Source organism: Octodon degus, unplaced genomic scaffold (genome assembly GCF_000260255.1).
Source record: "Octodon degus isolate 3935 unplaced genomic scaffold, OctDeg1.0 scaffold00034, whole genome shotgun sequence".
In the NCBI taxonomy this organism is placed as follows: domain Eukaryota; kingdom Metazoa; phylum Chordata; class Mammalia; order Rodentia; family Octodontidae; genus Octodon; species Octodon degus.
Genome location: NW_004524610.1, coordinates 2,046,785 through 2,058,743, shown reverse-complemented (window position 1 = coordinate 2,058,743; position 11,959 = coordinate 2,046,785).

Here is an 11,959-nt window from a genome sequence, read left to right as displayed (position 1 = left end):
TGTTCTGACCTGGCCGTTGTGTCCTGCAGGGTGGGCAGGCTCAGTGTGTCCCTGGCTGGTCCTTGTTCCAGGCACTGCAGAGTGTGACGTTTGGAGGAGGAGGACAGAGCGGAGAGCGCTGTATGTCCCCTGAGTACATAGCCGGCTGCAGGCAATCCAAGCCGTAGGCCGTGCATGCCTTCAGCCTCAGCCCCCACCCAGCCTTGCTGTTTGCCTTCTGCCTACTCCTTGCCTGTGGAGTAGAAGATTACAGACTGTAGCAGTCACCCCCCCACGCTGTCCACACCCTCAGCCCTGGGCCTGGCTGCAGCTTTGCTTTAGTTGGGGATCTTGAGCTGTCCCTAGTTATCTGGGTGGGGGAACATAGTCACAGGATCTCCTCAGTGGCAGAGTGGGTGATGTGGAGGTTTTTATTTCCTCAGCCAGTGCTAGTTTGGAGATGGAAGGGGCCCGAGGCCCGGAGTGCCAGTGGTCTCAGGGAACATGTTCTTGAGAGCCTCCAGAGTTCTGCCCAGTGAAATGGTTTTCTGCTCGTGACCCCTGGGCTTGAAGGTTACACCACTGACTCTGTGGCAAGTGGGAGCAGTGGCAGTAGGAAGCACTTGGTGGGCTCTCATGCAAGGACGTCTGCAGCTTTCCACAGGAGCGTGAAGTCCAGGTTCATCCAATCACTTAGTGTTGTTGATCTCTGGACAGTTGTGTCATCTCTTCGTTCTCTGCACACATTAGGTAATTGCCACCTGTTTTGCTGAGACCACCAAGACCATCAAGCTTATGCTCTTTGTCTGCAGTGATGTTGGGGCCATTCCTCCTTATAAGAATTAGCTCCAGGTGTGCAGTGCTTTGTACCCATAATTCAGCTACTTGTGAGGCTGCGACAGAAGGCGCGCACGTTCAAGCCCAGAGGTCAGGATATAATTAATGTAGGCCAGGCCCGAGGTTCAGTCCCCAGTACTTACAACGCAACAGCAGTTTTCTTCTGGGCTTGCTGCTGTAAGCCCTTAACCTCCAGCCTCTCTGTTTCTGTGTGTTACTCCTCACAGGGTCCGTGGGATTGAGGGGAGCAAGTGGGGGCTGTTTAAGTAGCATTGCTGAAGGGTTGTGAAGCTCAGAACGAGGGTGACATGGACAGAGAGGCTAGAACTGGAGCTGTGTCCAAGAGACAAACTCAGCAGGGCTTGGGACAGGGCACCGGGATACTTGCGGGGAGGAAGCAAGCTCAGAGGACTCAGTCCAGTGAGGCAGAGCGCGCCTGCAGCCTACATGCGCTCACTGTGTCCTGAGGCCTGTGGCTCTGTGCCTTGTGGGCAGAGACTGGGGCTGGAACCTGGACCTGTGCTGCCTGCCCCAGTGCCCTTCTCCACGACAGCATTGGTGGCCTGGCAGTGCCTGAGGTTGAGGGCAGGGGCAGTGAAGTGTGGCTGGGCCACAGGGTGCCGGCAGCTGGTCCCGCTGGTGGTGTAAATGCTGTGCAGGGGTCCCGGACTGTCTCCGGGGAGGTGGCAAGATGTGGCAGGGTGGCTGAACAAAGTGGCTGGGTTCAGAGTGCAGAACCTCTCAGGCTAAGGGTCTCTTTGAAATGTGGTAACTTGAAAAATTTGGGGATTCAGCAAATGTTCAGCACATTAAATTTTTAAACCAAGATGTGATGCATTCAAGTGACTGGTCAAAGTGTCTTTTTCTTTCTTTCTTTCTTTTTCTTTCTTTTTGTACCAGGAATCAAACTCACAACCTCACACGTGCCAGGCAGGTGCTATACCACTAAGCTATATCCCCAAAACTGTCTTTTTAAATTTATTTACTTATTTATGTAAATTTCTGCAAATGTTATTAAAATAGTGAAGACCATAATTTAAAGTATAAATATTTGGCTGTTCACCTGGCATATAGAATTCCTTTTTAAAGTTTGCTGTCTTTTAATACTTAATCTTCTGTCTGAAAATGACATTTTACTTAACTTAATGTCTTTTAGAAAACTAATGTAGAAACTAAGTGGAGAAAAGTGTGGGTAAGCACAGCTGCCCTGCACTGGCTGTGTTCTGTGCTGCGCGGGGCCGTTCAGAACTCTCTAAGCTGCCAGACACACTGGGCCCCAAGGACACAGGTCACAGCCTGGCCTGCGTCAGAGCCGCGCCTGACAGGTGGGCACGGTGGTGGGCCTCAACTGGACGGCACCAGTGGCCCTTCTCCTGCTGGACCAAGTCTGACCTGAGTGAAGCTGCGCCATCTGCCAGGCTTGACTGCTTTTCCCACAGGGTGGAGGGCGTCAGGGAGCTAAGTGGTCCTGTCCCCCGTGGTCCCACGTGGTTTCTTGAGAGGAGTATATGACAATAGTTCTCAGCACTACCAAAAGCAAAAACCTCAAAAACAACCCAAGAAAATAAATTCAAAAATACGTACAGTATACTGCTGTGTTAAGTACACACTTTGTCACTTACTTGCCAAATGAGTGCACTAGGCAGATGGTATTCTCCTCATTTTACAGAGCAAAATTAGAAACCCTCCAACCCTGAGGCTTAGAGATGTGTGAGCAGTGTCCCAGACTAGTTCAGGGCAGGAAGCTGCCTACACCGCTCCTGGGTGAAGCTGCAGTCGGCTCTGCCCATGCTGGTGCGGCGCACGCCAAGGCGCCTTGGGAGGCATGGGAGCAGCTCCCAGCCTCTGCCTCCAGCTGGGGCCCAGCTCACCCCAGGCAGCCAGGAGCTCGCTCCTGGACTCCACTGGCTTCCTCGGCAGCAGCCCTGTAGAACCCTGACCAGGCTGCATCCTCTGCGGCCAGGACTGCCCTGAGGTACTGTCTCCTCCTTTAGCAGGAAGAGTCCCAGCTCCCTGCCAAGATCCTGCTTTCGCTGTAGCTGGACAGATGGCCCTGCTCCTTGTGCCCACGGTCACACTGTTCCTCAGCCTCAGCTCCTACCTGGAGGTCTTGTTCGAGGCTCTGGTCACAGCTGCTACGCCACACCCTTGCGTAAGTAGAATTTGTGAGGGGGAAGCCCTCTGGCTCTTCGGCCGTTCTTGCTTTTCCTCTTGTAGGGTTCTGCCTGTGGGTTTACGGACCATCTCAGCCCCCCAGTTTTTGACCTTTTCAAATTCCGTGATCTTCATCTGTCCTCACACTACTCAAACACATTTTCCTCTGAATCTTAAACTGCAGAGCAGTCACTGTGCAGCAGTCTCTGAGGCTCTCTGTAGGCATTTGTTGATTAAGTAGATGAATTTCTTAACTTTTCAGTGCTCTCTTTTTCAAAGCTTGCCCCTTCTGCAGTCCTGGTGGTCTGAGTCCCTTCATTTCTCCTGTGCGCCAGCCCCTTCGTTCTTTTTTTTTTTTTTTTTTGCGGAACCGGGGATTGAACTCAGATCCTTGTGTTTGCCAGTCAAACACTTATCTTACTGAGCCATCTCCCCGGCCCCTAGCCCCTTCGTTCTTCATCTGCTCCAGAGGACTTGGCTGCCTTGCCTCTCAGGCTTTTTTTTTTTTTTTGGACAGAAGCATTAATTTAGTTTAGAGTTAGTGGAGGTTTCAGTCCAAGGTTTGGAGCTCACTACAGTGTTCCATAAAAGTCCGTATCAGGGTCTGATGGATCTGCGATGGAAGCTCACTGCAAAGACTGAAGGCTTGAGCTGCTCTGAGGAGGTAGACTGCTCCATCCTTTCTCAGTTTCCTGTGGTATCCTTTAAGTGATGAGTCCTAGGGAGGGGCCAGCACACCCTTGGGTGTGGAATCACTGATCCAGTTTAGTTAAGCGTTTAACTTCTCAAGTTTATATAATGCATCAACCACTATAGTAGCTCTGTGTTTTACTAAGCTTTTTTTTTTTTTTTTTTTTTCCTCAAAAACAGGTTTATTTTGACCTATAACATTGGAGCTTCCAATTCATACTTACTTGGCCATGTTACGTTGGTGACAGCCTATAATGACAGGCAGCATAGGGCAGAACAAACCTACTCACTGCACAGGGAGTAAGAGAGGAAGAGGAAAGAGGAGGTGCTAGGGCCCCACAACCCCTTTTAGGGCAAAGGAAGGAAGAGGAAGAAGCTGTAGCTCCTAGTCTTCTGCAGTAGAGTTCTGAGCCCCCAGCAGAATTGCCTGTTTTGCCCTGGTTGTAAATGCAGTGCTCTTCCTAAGACCTCTCACTGGACCACTCCTCCTGAAAGCTCTACCGGCTCCCTATAGTGCCATCCAGAGAGCAAGCCTTTTCCAGATGAAGCTTTGGGTGGCAGGATCCTAACTATAGCATTCTCCCCTAAGCTCCCCAAAGTTCTTGTCCACTGCATAAGCCTCTCAGGCTTTTCCACTATGTTCCCAAGTGCACGACAGGGTAGCACTAGGCATCAGAGGTATGTCTTGACCAGAGTCCCTGTCCATGGGCCAGCTGGTGGGCACCCTGCAGCTGACCCCAGTTTCTGCCAGGTGTTTTGGAGCATTGTGAGAGAAAAGGACGAGAGCCGGAATATTGGTGCAGCACAATCCAGGATGACCAGTTGTTGAGGCAACCAGAACCTTCGTATGTATTATCGGGGACAATGGCAGCGGATGTGTTAGACAAGTGGCTGGCAGCCGCACTTGCAAGAGGGAGCAAAGCATTCTTGTGAAAGGAGCGAACAGCCCGATTTAGGTTGCGAGTACCCTGCTCTGTGGCTAGTGCCAGGAAGGAACTTGTCTCTAGAGTCCTGCAGGCCCAGCCCCATGTGTATGAGCTCAGTGAGCGATGCTGGCTTGTGCACCTGAGGTGTGTGCACAGCCGTGGCCAGACTGGCCAGTTAAACAGAAGGCCAGTTCAGGGAGGGCAGCTCTGAGCGGCCTGCTCTGCTCGTGGATGGGCTCCGTCGCAGCTGGGGTGGGGCGAGGCGACTTGCAGTCCCGCATGCCTTCCTCACCCTCTGGAAGGCAGTCATACAAGTCACATGACACAGAGGAGCTCAGTAGGGGCTTTGCGTTGTTACCCAGACGGCTGCACCTGATTTTAACTGTCTAGAGGAGAGTGAGCACTTAGAAGCAGCGGGCTTGCTTTTCTTTGCCCCATACTGTAGTTTTTAAGAGTCATAAAGAAAATGAAGCTCTGTGAAGAAAAGAAAGCTAAGCTCCGCTTTTTTATGCTGTGATTTTGACAAGCTTACATTTATTAAATATAATAGCAAGCTATAAAATAGAATAAGAATACATTGATTTGGAAAATTCATATTAAAATTATCAATAGCCCTTTTGAAAATATTAAAATGTTTCCCTGGCCAAGTAGCACAAGGAGAGATTGTGGAAGAGTGTAGATATATCAAATTAACAACAGCCAACCTATTAATAAAGCATCTGTGCTGATGAGACTCTGAAGTATTAGGATAGTGCTTTGTCTACTGTGAGTAATAAATAATTCTTTTGGCAGAATGTTCTCTTATCGCTGGCAGTAGTTGAGTGTGTAGCAACTTTAAGTAATTACATATTTATTCATGACCTCATTCAAACACAGATTGGAATAAAAAGGGGGAAAAAAACCCCTGAAGTAATTCCAGTAAGTGGAGAGGATACTGAGATAGATGCTTTTAACACAAATAAGCTGGAAAGCAAACCACAGGACTTTTCTTTTTGATATGATGATTTCTAAAATTGAAACCATCAAAATAAATGGAGAAATTAACAGTGGACATTCTACTTGGCCAAAAAATGAATTGAGAATGAAAGTTTCAGTAAAATGTTGAGCCTGGCTATGCAGCAAGGTGTGGCTGTGTGCTCCAGAATTCGTCCATTCAGTTGGTGCGCGCCGCCTCTCCAGTTGCCTAGTGTCTCTGTGTAGGGCAGCCAGCACTTTGCTTTGTGCACCGTTGTTGGGTCGTGCTTTCAGAAGGTGTCTGGTGGGTCTGCGCTGGGTCCGGGGCCGCAGACACAAATGCCCAGGGGCTGGATGCTGGTTGATCAGCTGTCAGGTGGAGCCACCGGGCCTGGAGACACCCGGATGCCTCCTTACACCGCTGTCAGCTGGGCAGGATGCCTTAGAGGCCTGGTGCGGCGGAGCATGGCCCAGGCCCCACTCTGCCTTCCTTGCGGGGTGTTCCCATAGTGGAGCACTTCCATTTCTATGTCAGCTTCCTGCCATTAATTTAAGCACAGTGTAAGTGGCTGTCATGTTGCTTTCATCCGCTGAGATATTGGAAGATCTTAGTGATGGGCCTGATGGTTTAGCTGCGTTATGGAACCCTGATTCAGTAGCCAGAGCATTCGATGCCCAGTACCAATTGGTGCCCTTGGATAAGACAGGACTGTGCCCTGGCGAGTATAAAGTGCGACCCTCAGATGAATTTCAGGAAGCCTCTGTCCGTTTCAGTTCTAGGAGTGTCATCCGCCCCAGGTGTCTGCCATGACCTCAGTGCCACATGCCTGCATTGGACTGAGCATCTTCTCCATCAGACATCCCCATGAGGAGTAAAGAAAGAAGCACGCCAGCCGACAGACAAGCACCCAGTTGCTTTTCTTTATCTCTAGCAGTTCTGGCTGATCCTGCCTTAAGTTCAGGCCGTGAGAGTGGAACTTTGGGACTTAAATTTTCCTCTTCCTTTTTTCTTTTAAGTATTTCTGTTTTCCCTTTAAAATACCTCAGGTTCTTCATTTCTTTTCATTCTCCTGCTGGGACTCAGTGCTCGCCTCAGTTCCGCAGTGTTCCCTCGGCGCTGCTGTGTGTTCATGCCTCTTGCTTGGAGCTGGGTGCTGTTCGCGCATGTGGTCCCCGCGCGGGACTCGCATTCTCTCGCATTTACCAATTCAATAAAAGATCCTCTGGAAGATCCTAAGGGGTGGGACAGTTGAAGGAGGAGTGTATGGGGCGTCTTTTCTCTGAAGAATTTGAGTATTTTCAACTTTTTTTCTGAGACAGTGTCTCGCTGTATAGTTCTTGGTGGCCTCAACCTCACTGTGGCCCAGACTGGCCTCAAAGTTGGAGCAGTCCTCCCGCCTCGGCCTCCACGTGCTGGGCCTGCTGGCGAGCACACCATGCCCAGCCAAATAGGTTTAATTTTAAATTGCTAGAACTTCATTAGTTTTCTTCAAGTCTTTTTGTAATGACAGTGAGGTTTTCTCAGTAGGAAGAGCACCATAATCTTTGTCTCATTAAATGATAGGTAATTCCTGCTGAGAAGTAAATTGAGAGCTAAATATGTGTTTTGCTATATAGCAAAAATGTATTTCAAAAACAGTTACTTCTCACAGTTCAGTGTGGGATGGCACATTGCAAACATCTTGCTCTCACTGGCGGGCACAGTGCTTCTTTCTAATTACCACACCGGCTTTAGTGCCCTTATCTTCGTACGGAGAACAGCAGCGGGTGCTTCCTACTTCCCCCATGCTGGTCATCCTGGGGCGTAGGGGGAGCAGAGGTGCAGTTTCGTAGAGGCTCTTAGTGATTGCTGTGTATGCCCGCCCTGCACTGCGCTGGTGCTGCCTCCAGGAGCTCGGAGGCAGGACGAAGACGAGGATGGCACATACTGTTGTTGTTGGGTAGGAAGATCATGAAGCACAGTTAACCTTAGGTGGGCTGGGAAATAGCTCAGTGCCATAAGCGCCTGCCTGGCAAGTGCAAGGTCCTGAGTTCGATCCCCAGTACCAAAAATAAATTAAAAAATAGCAGTTAGCCTTAGGCCGTCACTCAGAGAAACCCGGAATGCACTTGTGTGAGTGCCTTGCCTGCTGGGAGGATAGCGGCTGTGGAGCTAGCATCGGGTGCCACTGACGTCCCTCCCTCCCAGCGCAGCAGTGGCCGTGGCAAGCGCTGTGAGAGCTCTCCGTGTAGGCGCCCGCCCTGTGCGTGGGTCCTGTGTAACCAGCTCACGGGAGCGGAGTCCAGTGGCCCCCAGCCTTTCTGGCCCCGTTTCATGGAATAGTTTTTCCATGGGTGGGTGCAGCAATGGTTCTGGGGTTGGCTTCTCTTATGGAGCACACAGCCTGCCTCCTTTGTGTATGCAGCTTACAGAGGGGTCCCCGCTGGCTGAGAACTTAATGTCCTGGTGGTCTGACAGGTGTGCAGCTCAGGCGGGGGCGCAGGTGGTCAGGAGCACCTGGGAGCTGCAGGGGCCCAACTCGCAGATGGCCCAGTTCCCGACAGGCAGTGGTGGGCTGGTAGTAGGCCGTGGCGTAGTCCACTTTGTGTTGGGGCTGAGGTTGGATGCTTTCTAGAGAGGAGTTTATTTGGCTTGTGGTTCTGGGAAGTCTCCAGACAGCATGCACTGCGGACAGGAGGTGGGGCTGGTAAGCAGAGCTCGTGCCGTGACTCACCGCTTCGGCTGCCACTGCGCGGCGGGAAGAGAGTGGGGAGACCAGGTGGGGATCAACTCCCATGCCTTTTTGTAAACAAGATTAAATTCTTTCTGTGGTATTACCTCGTTTTGTGGACTTAAACTGAGTAGAACATTACAAAGAGAGGACACTAGGAAAGAACGGGGTGCCACAGTATATGTGTTGCTAACTTGGCCCTCATGGTGTGACATTAGATACTCAACACTTAGCGATAGTGTGGACTGAGAAATCACAAGGTAACGTTTCCAGAAGGAAGAAATCAACACAAAAAACTGTGAAGAATGTTAAGAGTCTGTGTGCCCTACAGCGCAGCCAGCCTGGCCATTTGAAGATGTGTGTCTTGAAAATGGCATGTTCCCCAGCGAGTGGGTGTCTTGTCTGAGCAAGCTTGGTGCCTGTGTCTGGTGACCCGAGCGGCCACTTTGCAGCCACCAGTATGCAGTCATAACCATTATTAACTTCCTATCATCTGCTTTGACATTCTGTATTGCTTATCTTGTGGGTTTTGTTCTCTTTAAAAGAAAAAAGGAAGTGGCACGTTCTCGTGTGTACGTGTGTATGTTTCGGGTCGGACCAAAGTGGTATGACAGCGCTGTGCAGCATAGGACCCTTGAGTGGATTTTCATGTCAATGTGTGGTTGCGTGTCAGAGTCAAGACAGACAGAAGGGCTCCCAGGCTGGCCTTGCTGGGGATGGTGGCATCGGCCATGGCCAGCAGGGAGGAGGGTTTCCAGGCTGCCTTTCACAGACAGGAAGGCTCTGAGCCTGCTGCCTACTGAGGCCACTTGGGCTGTCTGGGCTGCATGCCCCTGCTCGCCCCTGCTCGCCCCTGCTGGCCCCTGCTCACCTTTTCCTTTGCCCAGCTCCTTCCTGGAGCTCATTCCCCACCTCTCCCTGTGGCTCTGGATCCTGCGGTCCCTGGCCTTCTCAGCAGTCCCTTCCAGGGCACACAGTAGCTCCAGGGCACACACTACTTGTCCAGGGGTCGTCACTCCATCCGCTGCCCCAGCCTCTGCCCAAGAACTTTCCCTGGTCTCAGCCTTTCCCAGTGCTTTCTGCCTCCTGCACCCCGTCCAGCCTCTGTCCTGAGTGTCACTGTGGTGTGGCAGTCTCTCCCCTCACAGCGTCCATGTGTCCTGTCTCTGCCCCTTATCCTCACTGGTCCCTAGCCTGGGGCTTCCCTGAGTTTCTTCTAGCACGACAAAGTAAAGGTGTTCTGCTGGCGCTCCAGGAAGCGTGTCCATCTCTGCGCATCTCACACCCATTCCCACAGAGGCCCCTTTTGCGTTTCTCCTGCTGTAAGCCCACGAAACTCTTGGCTGTACATGCGCGCTGTGCCTGCAAGAGTGTCACTGCCTGGCTGGCTGGAGCGCTGTGTGTGCATCCCGTCCCTGCTAGGTCCCCAGGAGGCGTTTTGGGGCGCAGCAGGTTGTAGAAGTGTGTAGTGCAGGGCAGGACGGAAGAGGTGGGGACTGACTGTGTGAGCTTTGCTAGGCAGCTGTCCATTTTTATCTAGATATTTAGATCTTTTTACATTTTCCAATTGATACCCAATATTCTTTTTTTGGATTGATTGACTGATGTAGTACAGGGTCTCATTATGCAGTTTGGACTTATAGTGATCCTCCTATTTTCAGCCTCCCAGTGCTGGGATTACAGGCTTGCGTCACCATGCCCAAACTCCATCAGCGGCTCAGTGTGCCCAGGGTCAGGGCCAGCGTGACATGTGGTACTGGGGTTCAAACCCCAGTCCTGCGCTTGCCTAAGCAGGCTCTTAGTCTGCTGAGCTGTCTTGCCGGCGCTGATATTTAATATTCTTGAAAAAATTTAATTTCAGTGAGTAATTTTTAAAGAAGCTTCCTGTATGGGCAATTAGTGAATGTTCCTTAAATTTTTTACTCCCATTTTCATCTTGTTTTTTGAAATCTATAGCATTTTGAATATTTGTTGTTTTATGACTGCTAGCATTCAAATGTTTAAAAAGGTTTAATTTTTTATAATAGTAACATATATTGATCATTAAAGATTTAAGAATACTAAGCCTCCTCAGTTAAAAATTAGATTTATTTCCTTATGTACCTTTGAAAATATATGTATACTTTCCCCTGTAAAATTGGATTTAATTGTATATGTTCCTTTTGTTATAAACTTTTCTTATAAACTACTATTCTAAGTGAAATGTGCTTGAGATGTGTGTTCTCATGTTATAAAATAGTGTTCGAAGTGACTGGTACACACTGTGTGAGTGGCAGTGTTTGTTCAGCGATTCCCTTACCTGCACCAGGGTAAGTCTTGGTGTAATGTTGCAACAGTTAAGTATTAACAGCAGTTAACTTACGGTTTATATTTTGTGTTATAAACTAACATAGAACATTTGGCTTTCATAGGTGTATTTTATTAACAGATTTGGAGTTCTGCTGTGCAGAAGGCCCCTTTCCTGAGGGTCTGGGCCTCTTGGGTGGCGCTCCACTGGTGCCTGTGTCCTATGGAGCCCAGAGGACTAGCCCAGGTCAGACAGGTGCCATTCAGAGGTGACATCCTAAAAGTAGAAGAGAGATTTTCGGTCCTTTTTTGTTCAGAGCACAGCAGAATTTATTTATTATTTTAAATAATTCCAAGCCCTTAAAAAAGAAAGCACATCATAGGGGAATTAGACAAGGAAAAATGTAAAGTATTGATTTTTTTTTTCTCCGAATGCCTTCAGGGCAGCTTTGGCTGGCTTGAGTTGTGGGTATTGAACCACAGCAACCTGAGGCTGACTGCTTTGTTGAAGCAGCCACTCAAGAACTGAGCTAAGGGGCAGGCCATCAATGTAAAGTATTTTTTTTTTTATATGCTTCTTTTTTTTCATAATTTTATTGATAAACAGATAGCAGTGAGACAGTTTCAAATCAAATTGCTAGGACAGTTTCAATAACTAACACACTGCATACATTCTTCTTAATGGTTAATTGCTGTACAAGATGTGGACTTGAGATCCTATTTACAAACACCATTAGAACAAATCATTCTATTCATTAAGAGAATGTAACTATATATCTATCCCATCCACTTTGAATATACAGATACAAAATGGACATTCATCTGTATACCCCTTTTTGTTAAGTTCTGTTATTTGAATATTATAGGTGTGTAAACTCAGCAAAATATTCTAAAAGAGTCCAGTAGCCCATAATAGCATTGGGTCTTCTGTTTATCTGGCAATGCCAGAAATTATTGACCTGAGTTCCCCACAGCTCAACATAACAGCATGGCTTCCTATATTTCGTCTTCATACTTTTCTACTGGGTGGTTAAGACCAAGATAAAGCAGGACCTATACAACAAGAGTTGTAGCTTTTTGGTCTGAGAAGGTCAGTGAAATGCCCTCAGGATTTATCCTGAGATCCTGTACCTCTGATTGTAGAACCTTTGTCAGTGTCAGACATGTGGATGAGTCACGGCCATTGCTTGGCCGAAAACTCAAACTTGACCCAGGTCTATCACCGTGCACTAAACTAAAGTCAAAATGGATTAAAGATCTAAACATTAAAGGGGAGACACTAAATCTCCTGGAAGAGAAAGTAGGTGGAACTCTTGAAGACATAGGGGTAGGCAAAGACTTCATGGACAGAAATCAAATCGCACGGGTAACAGTTGAAAGACTTAACAACTGGGACCTGCTCTTACTGAGAAGTTTTTTCAC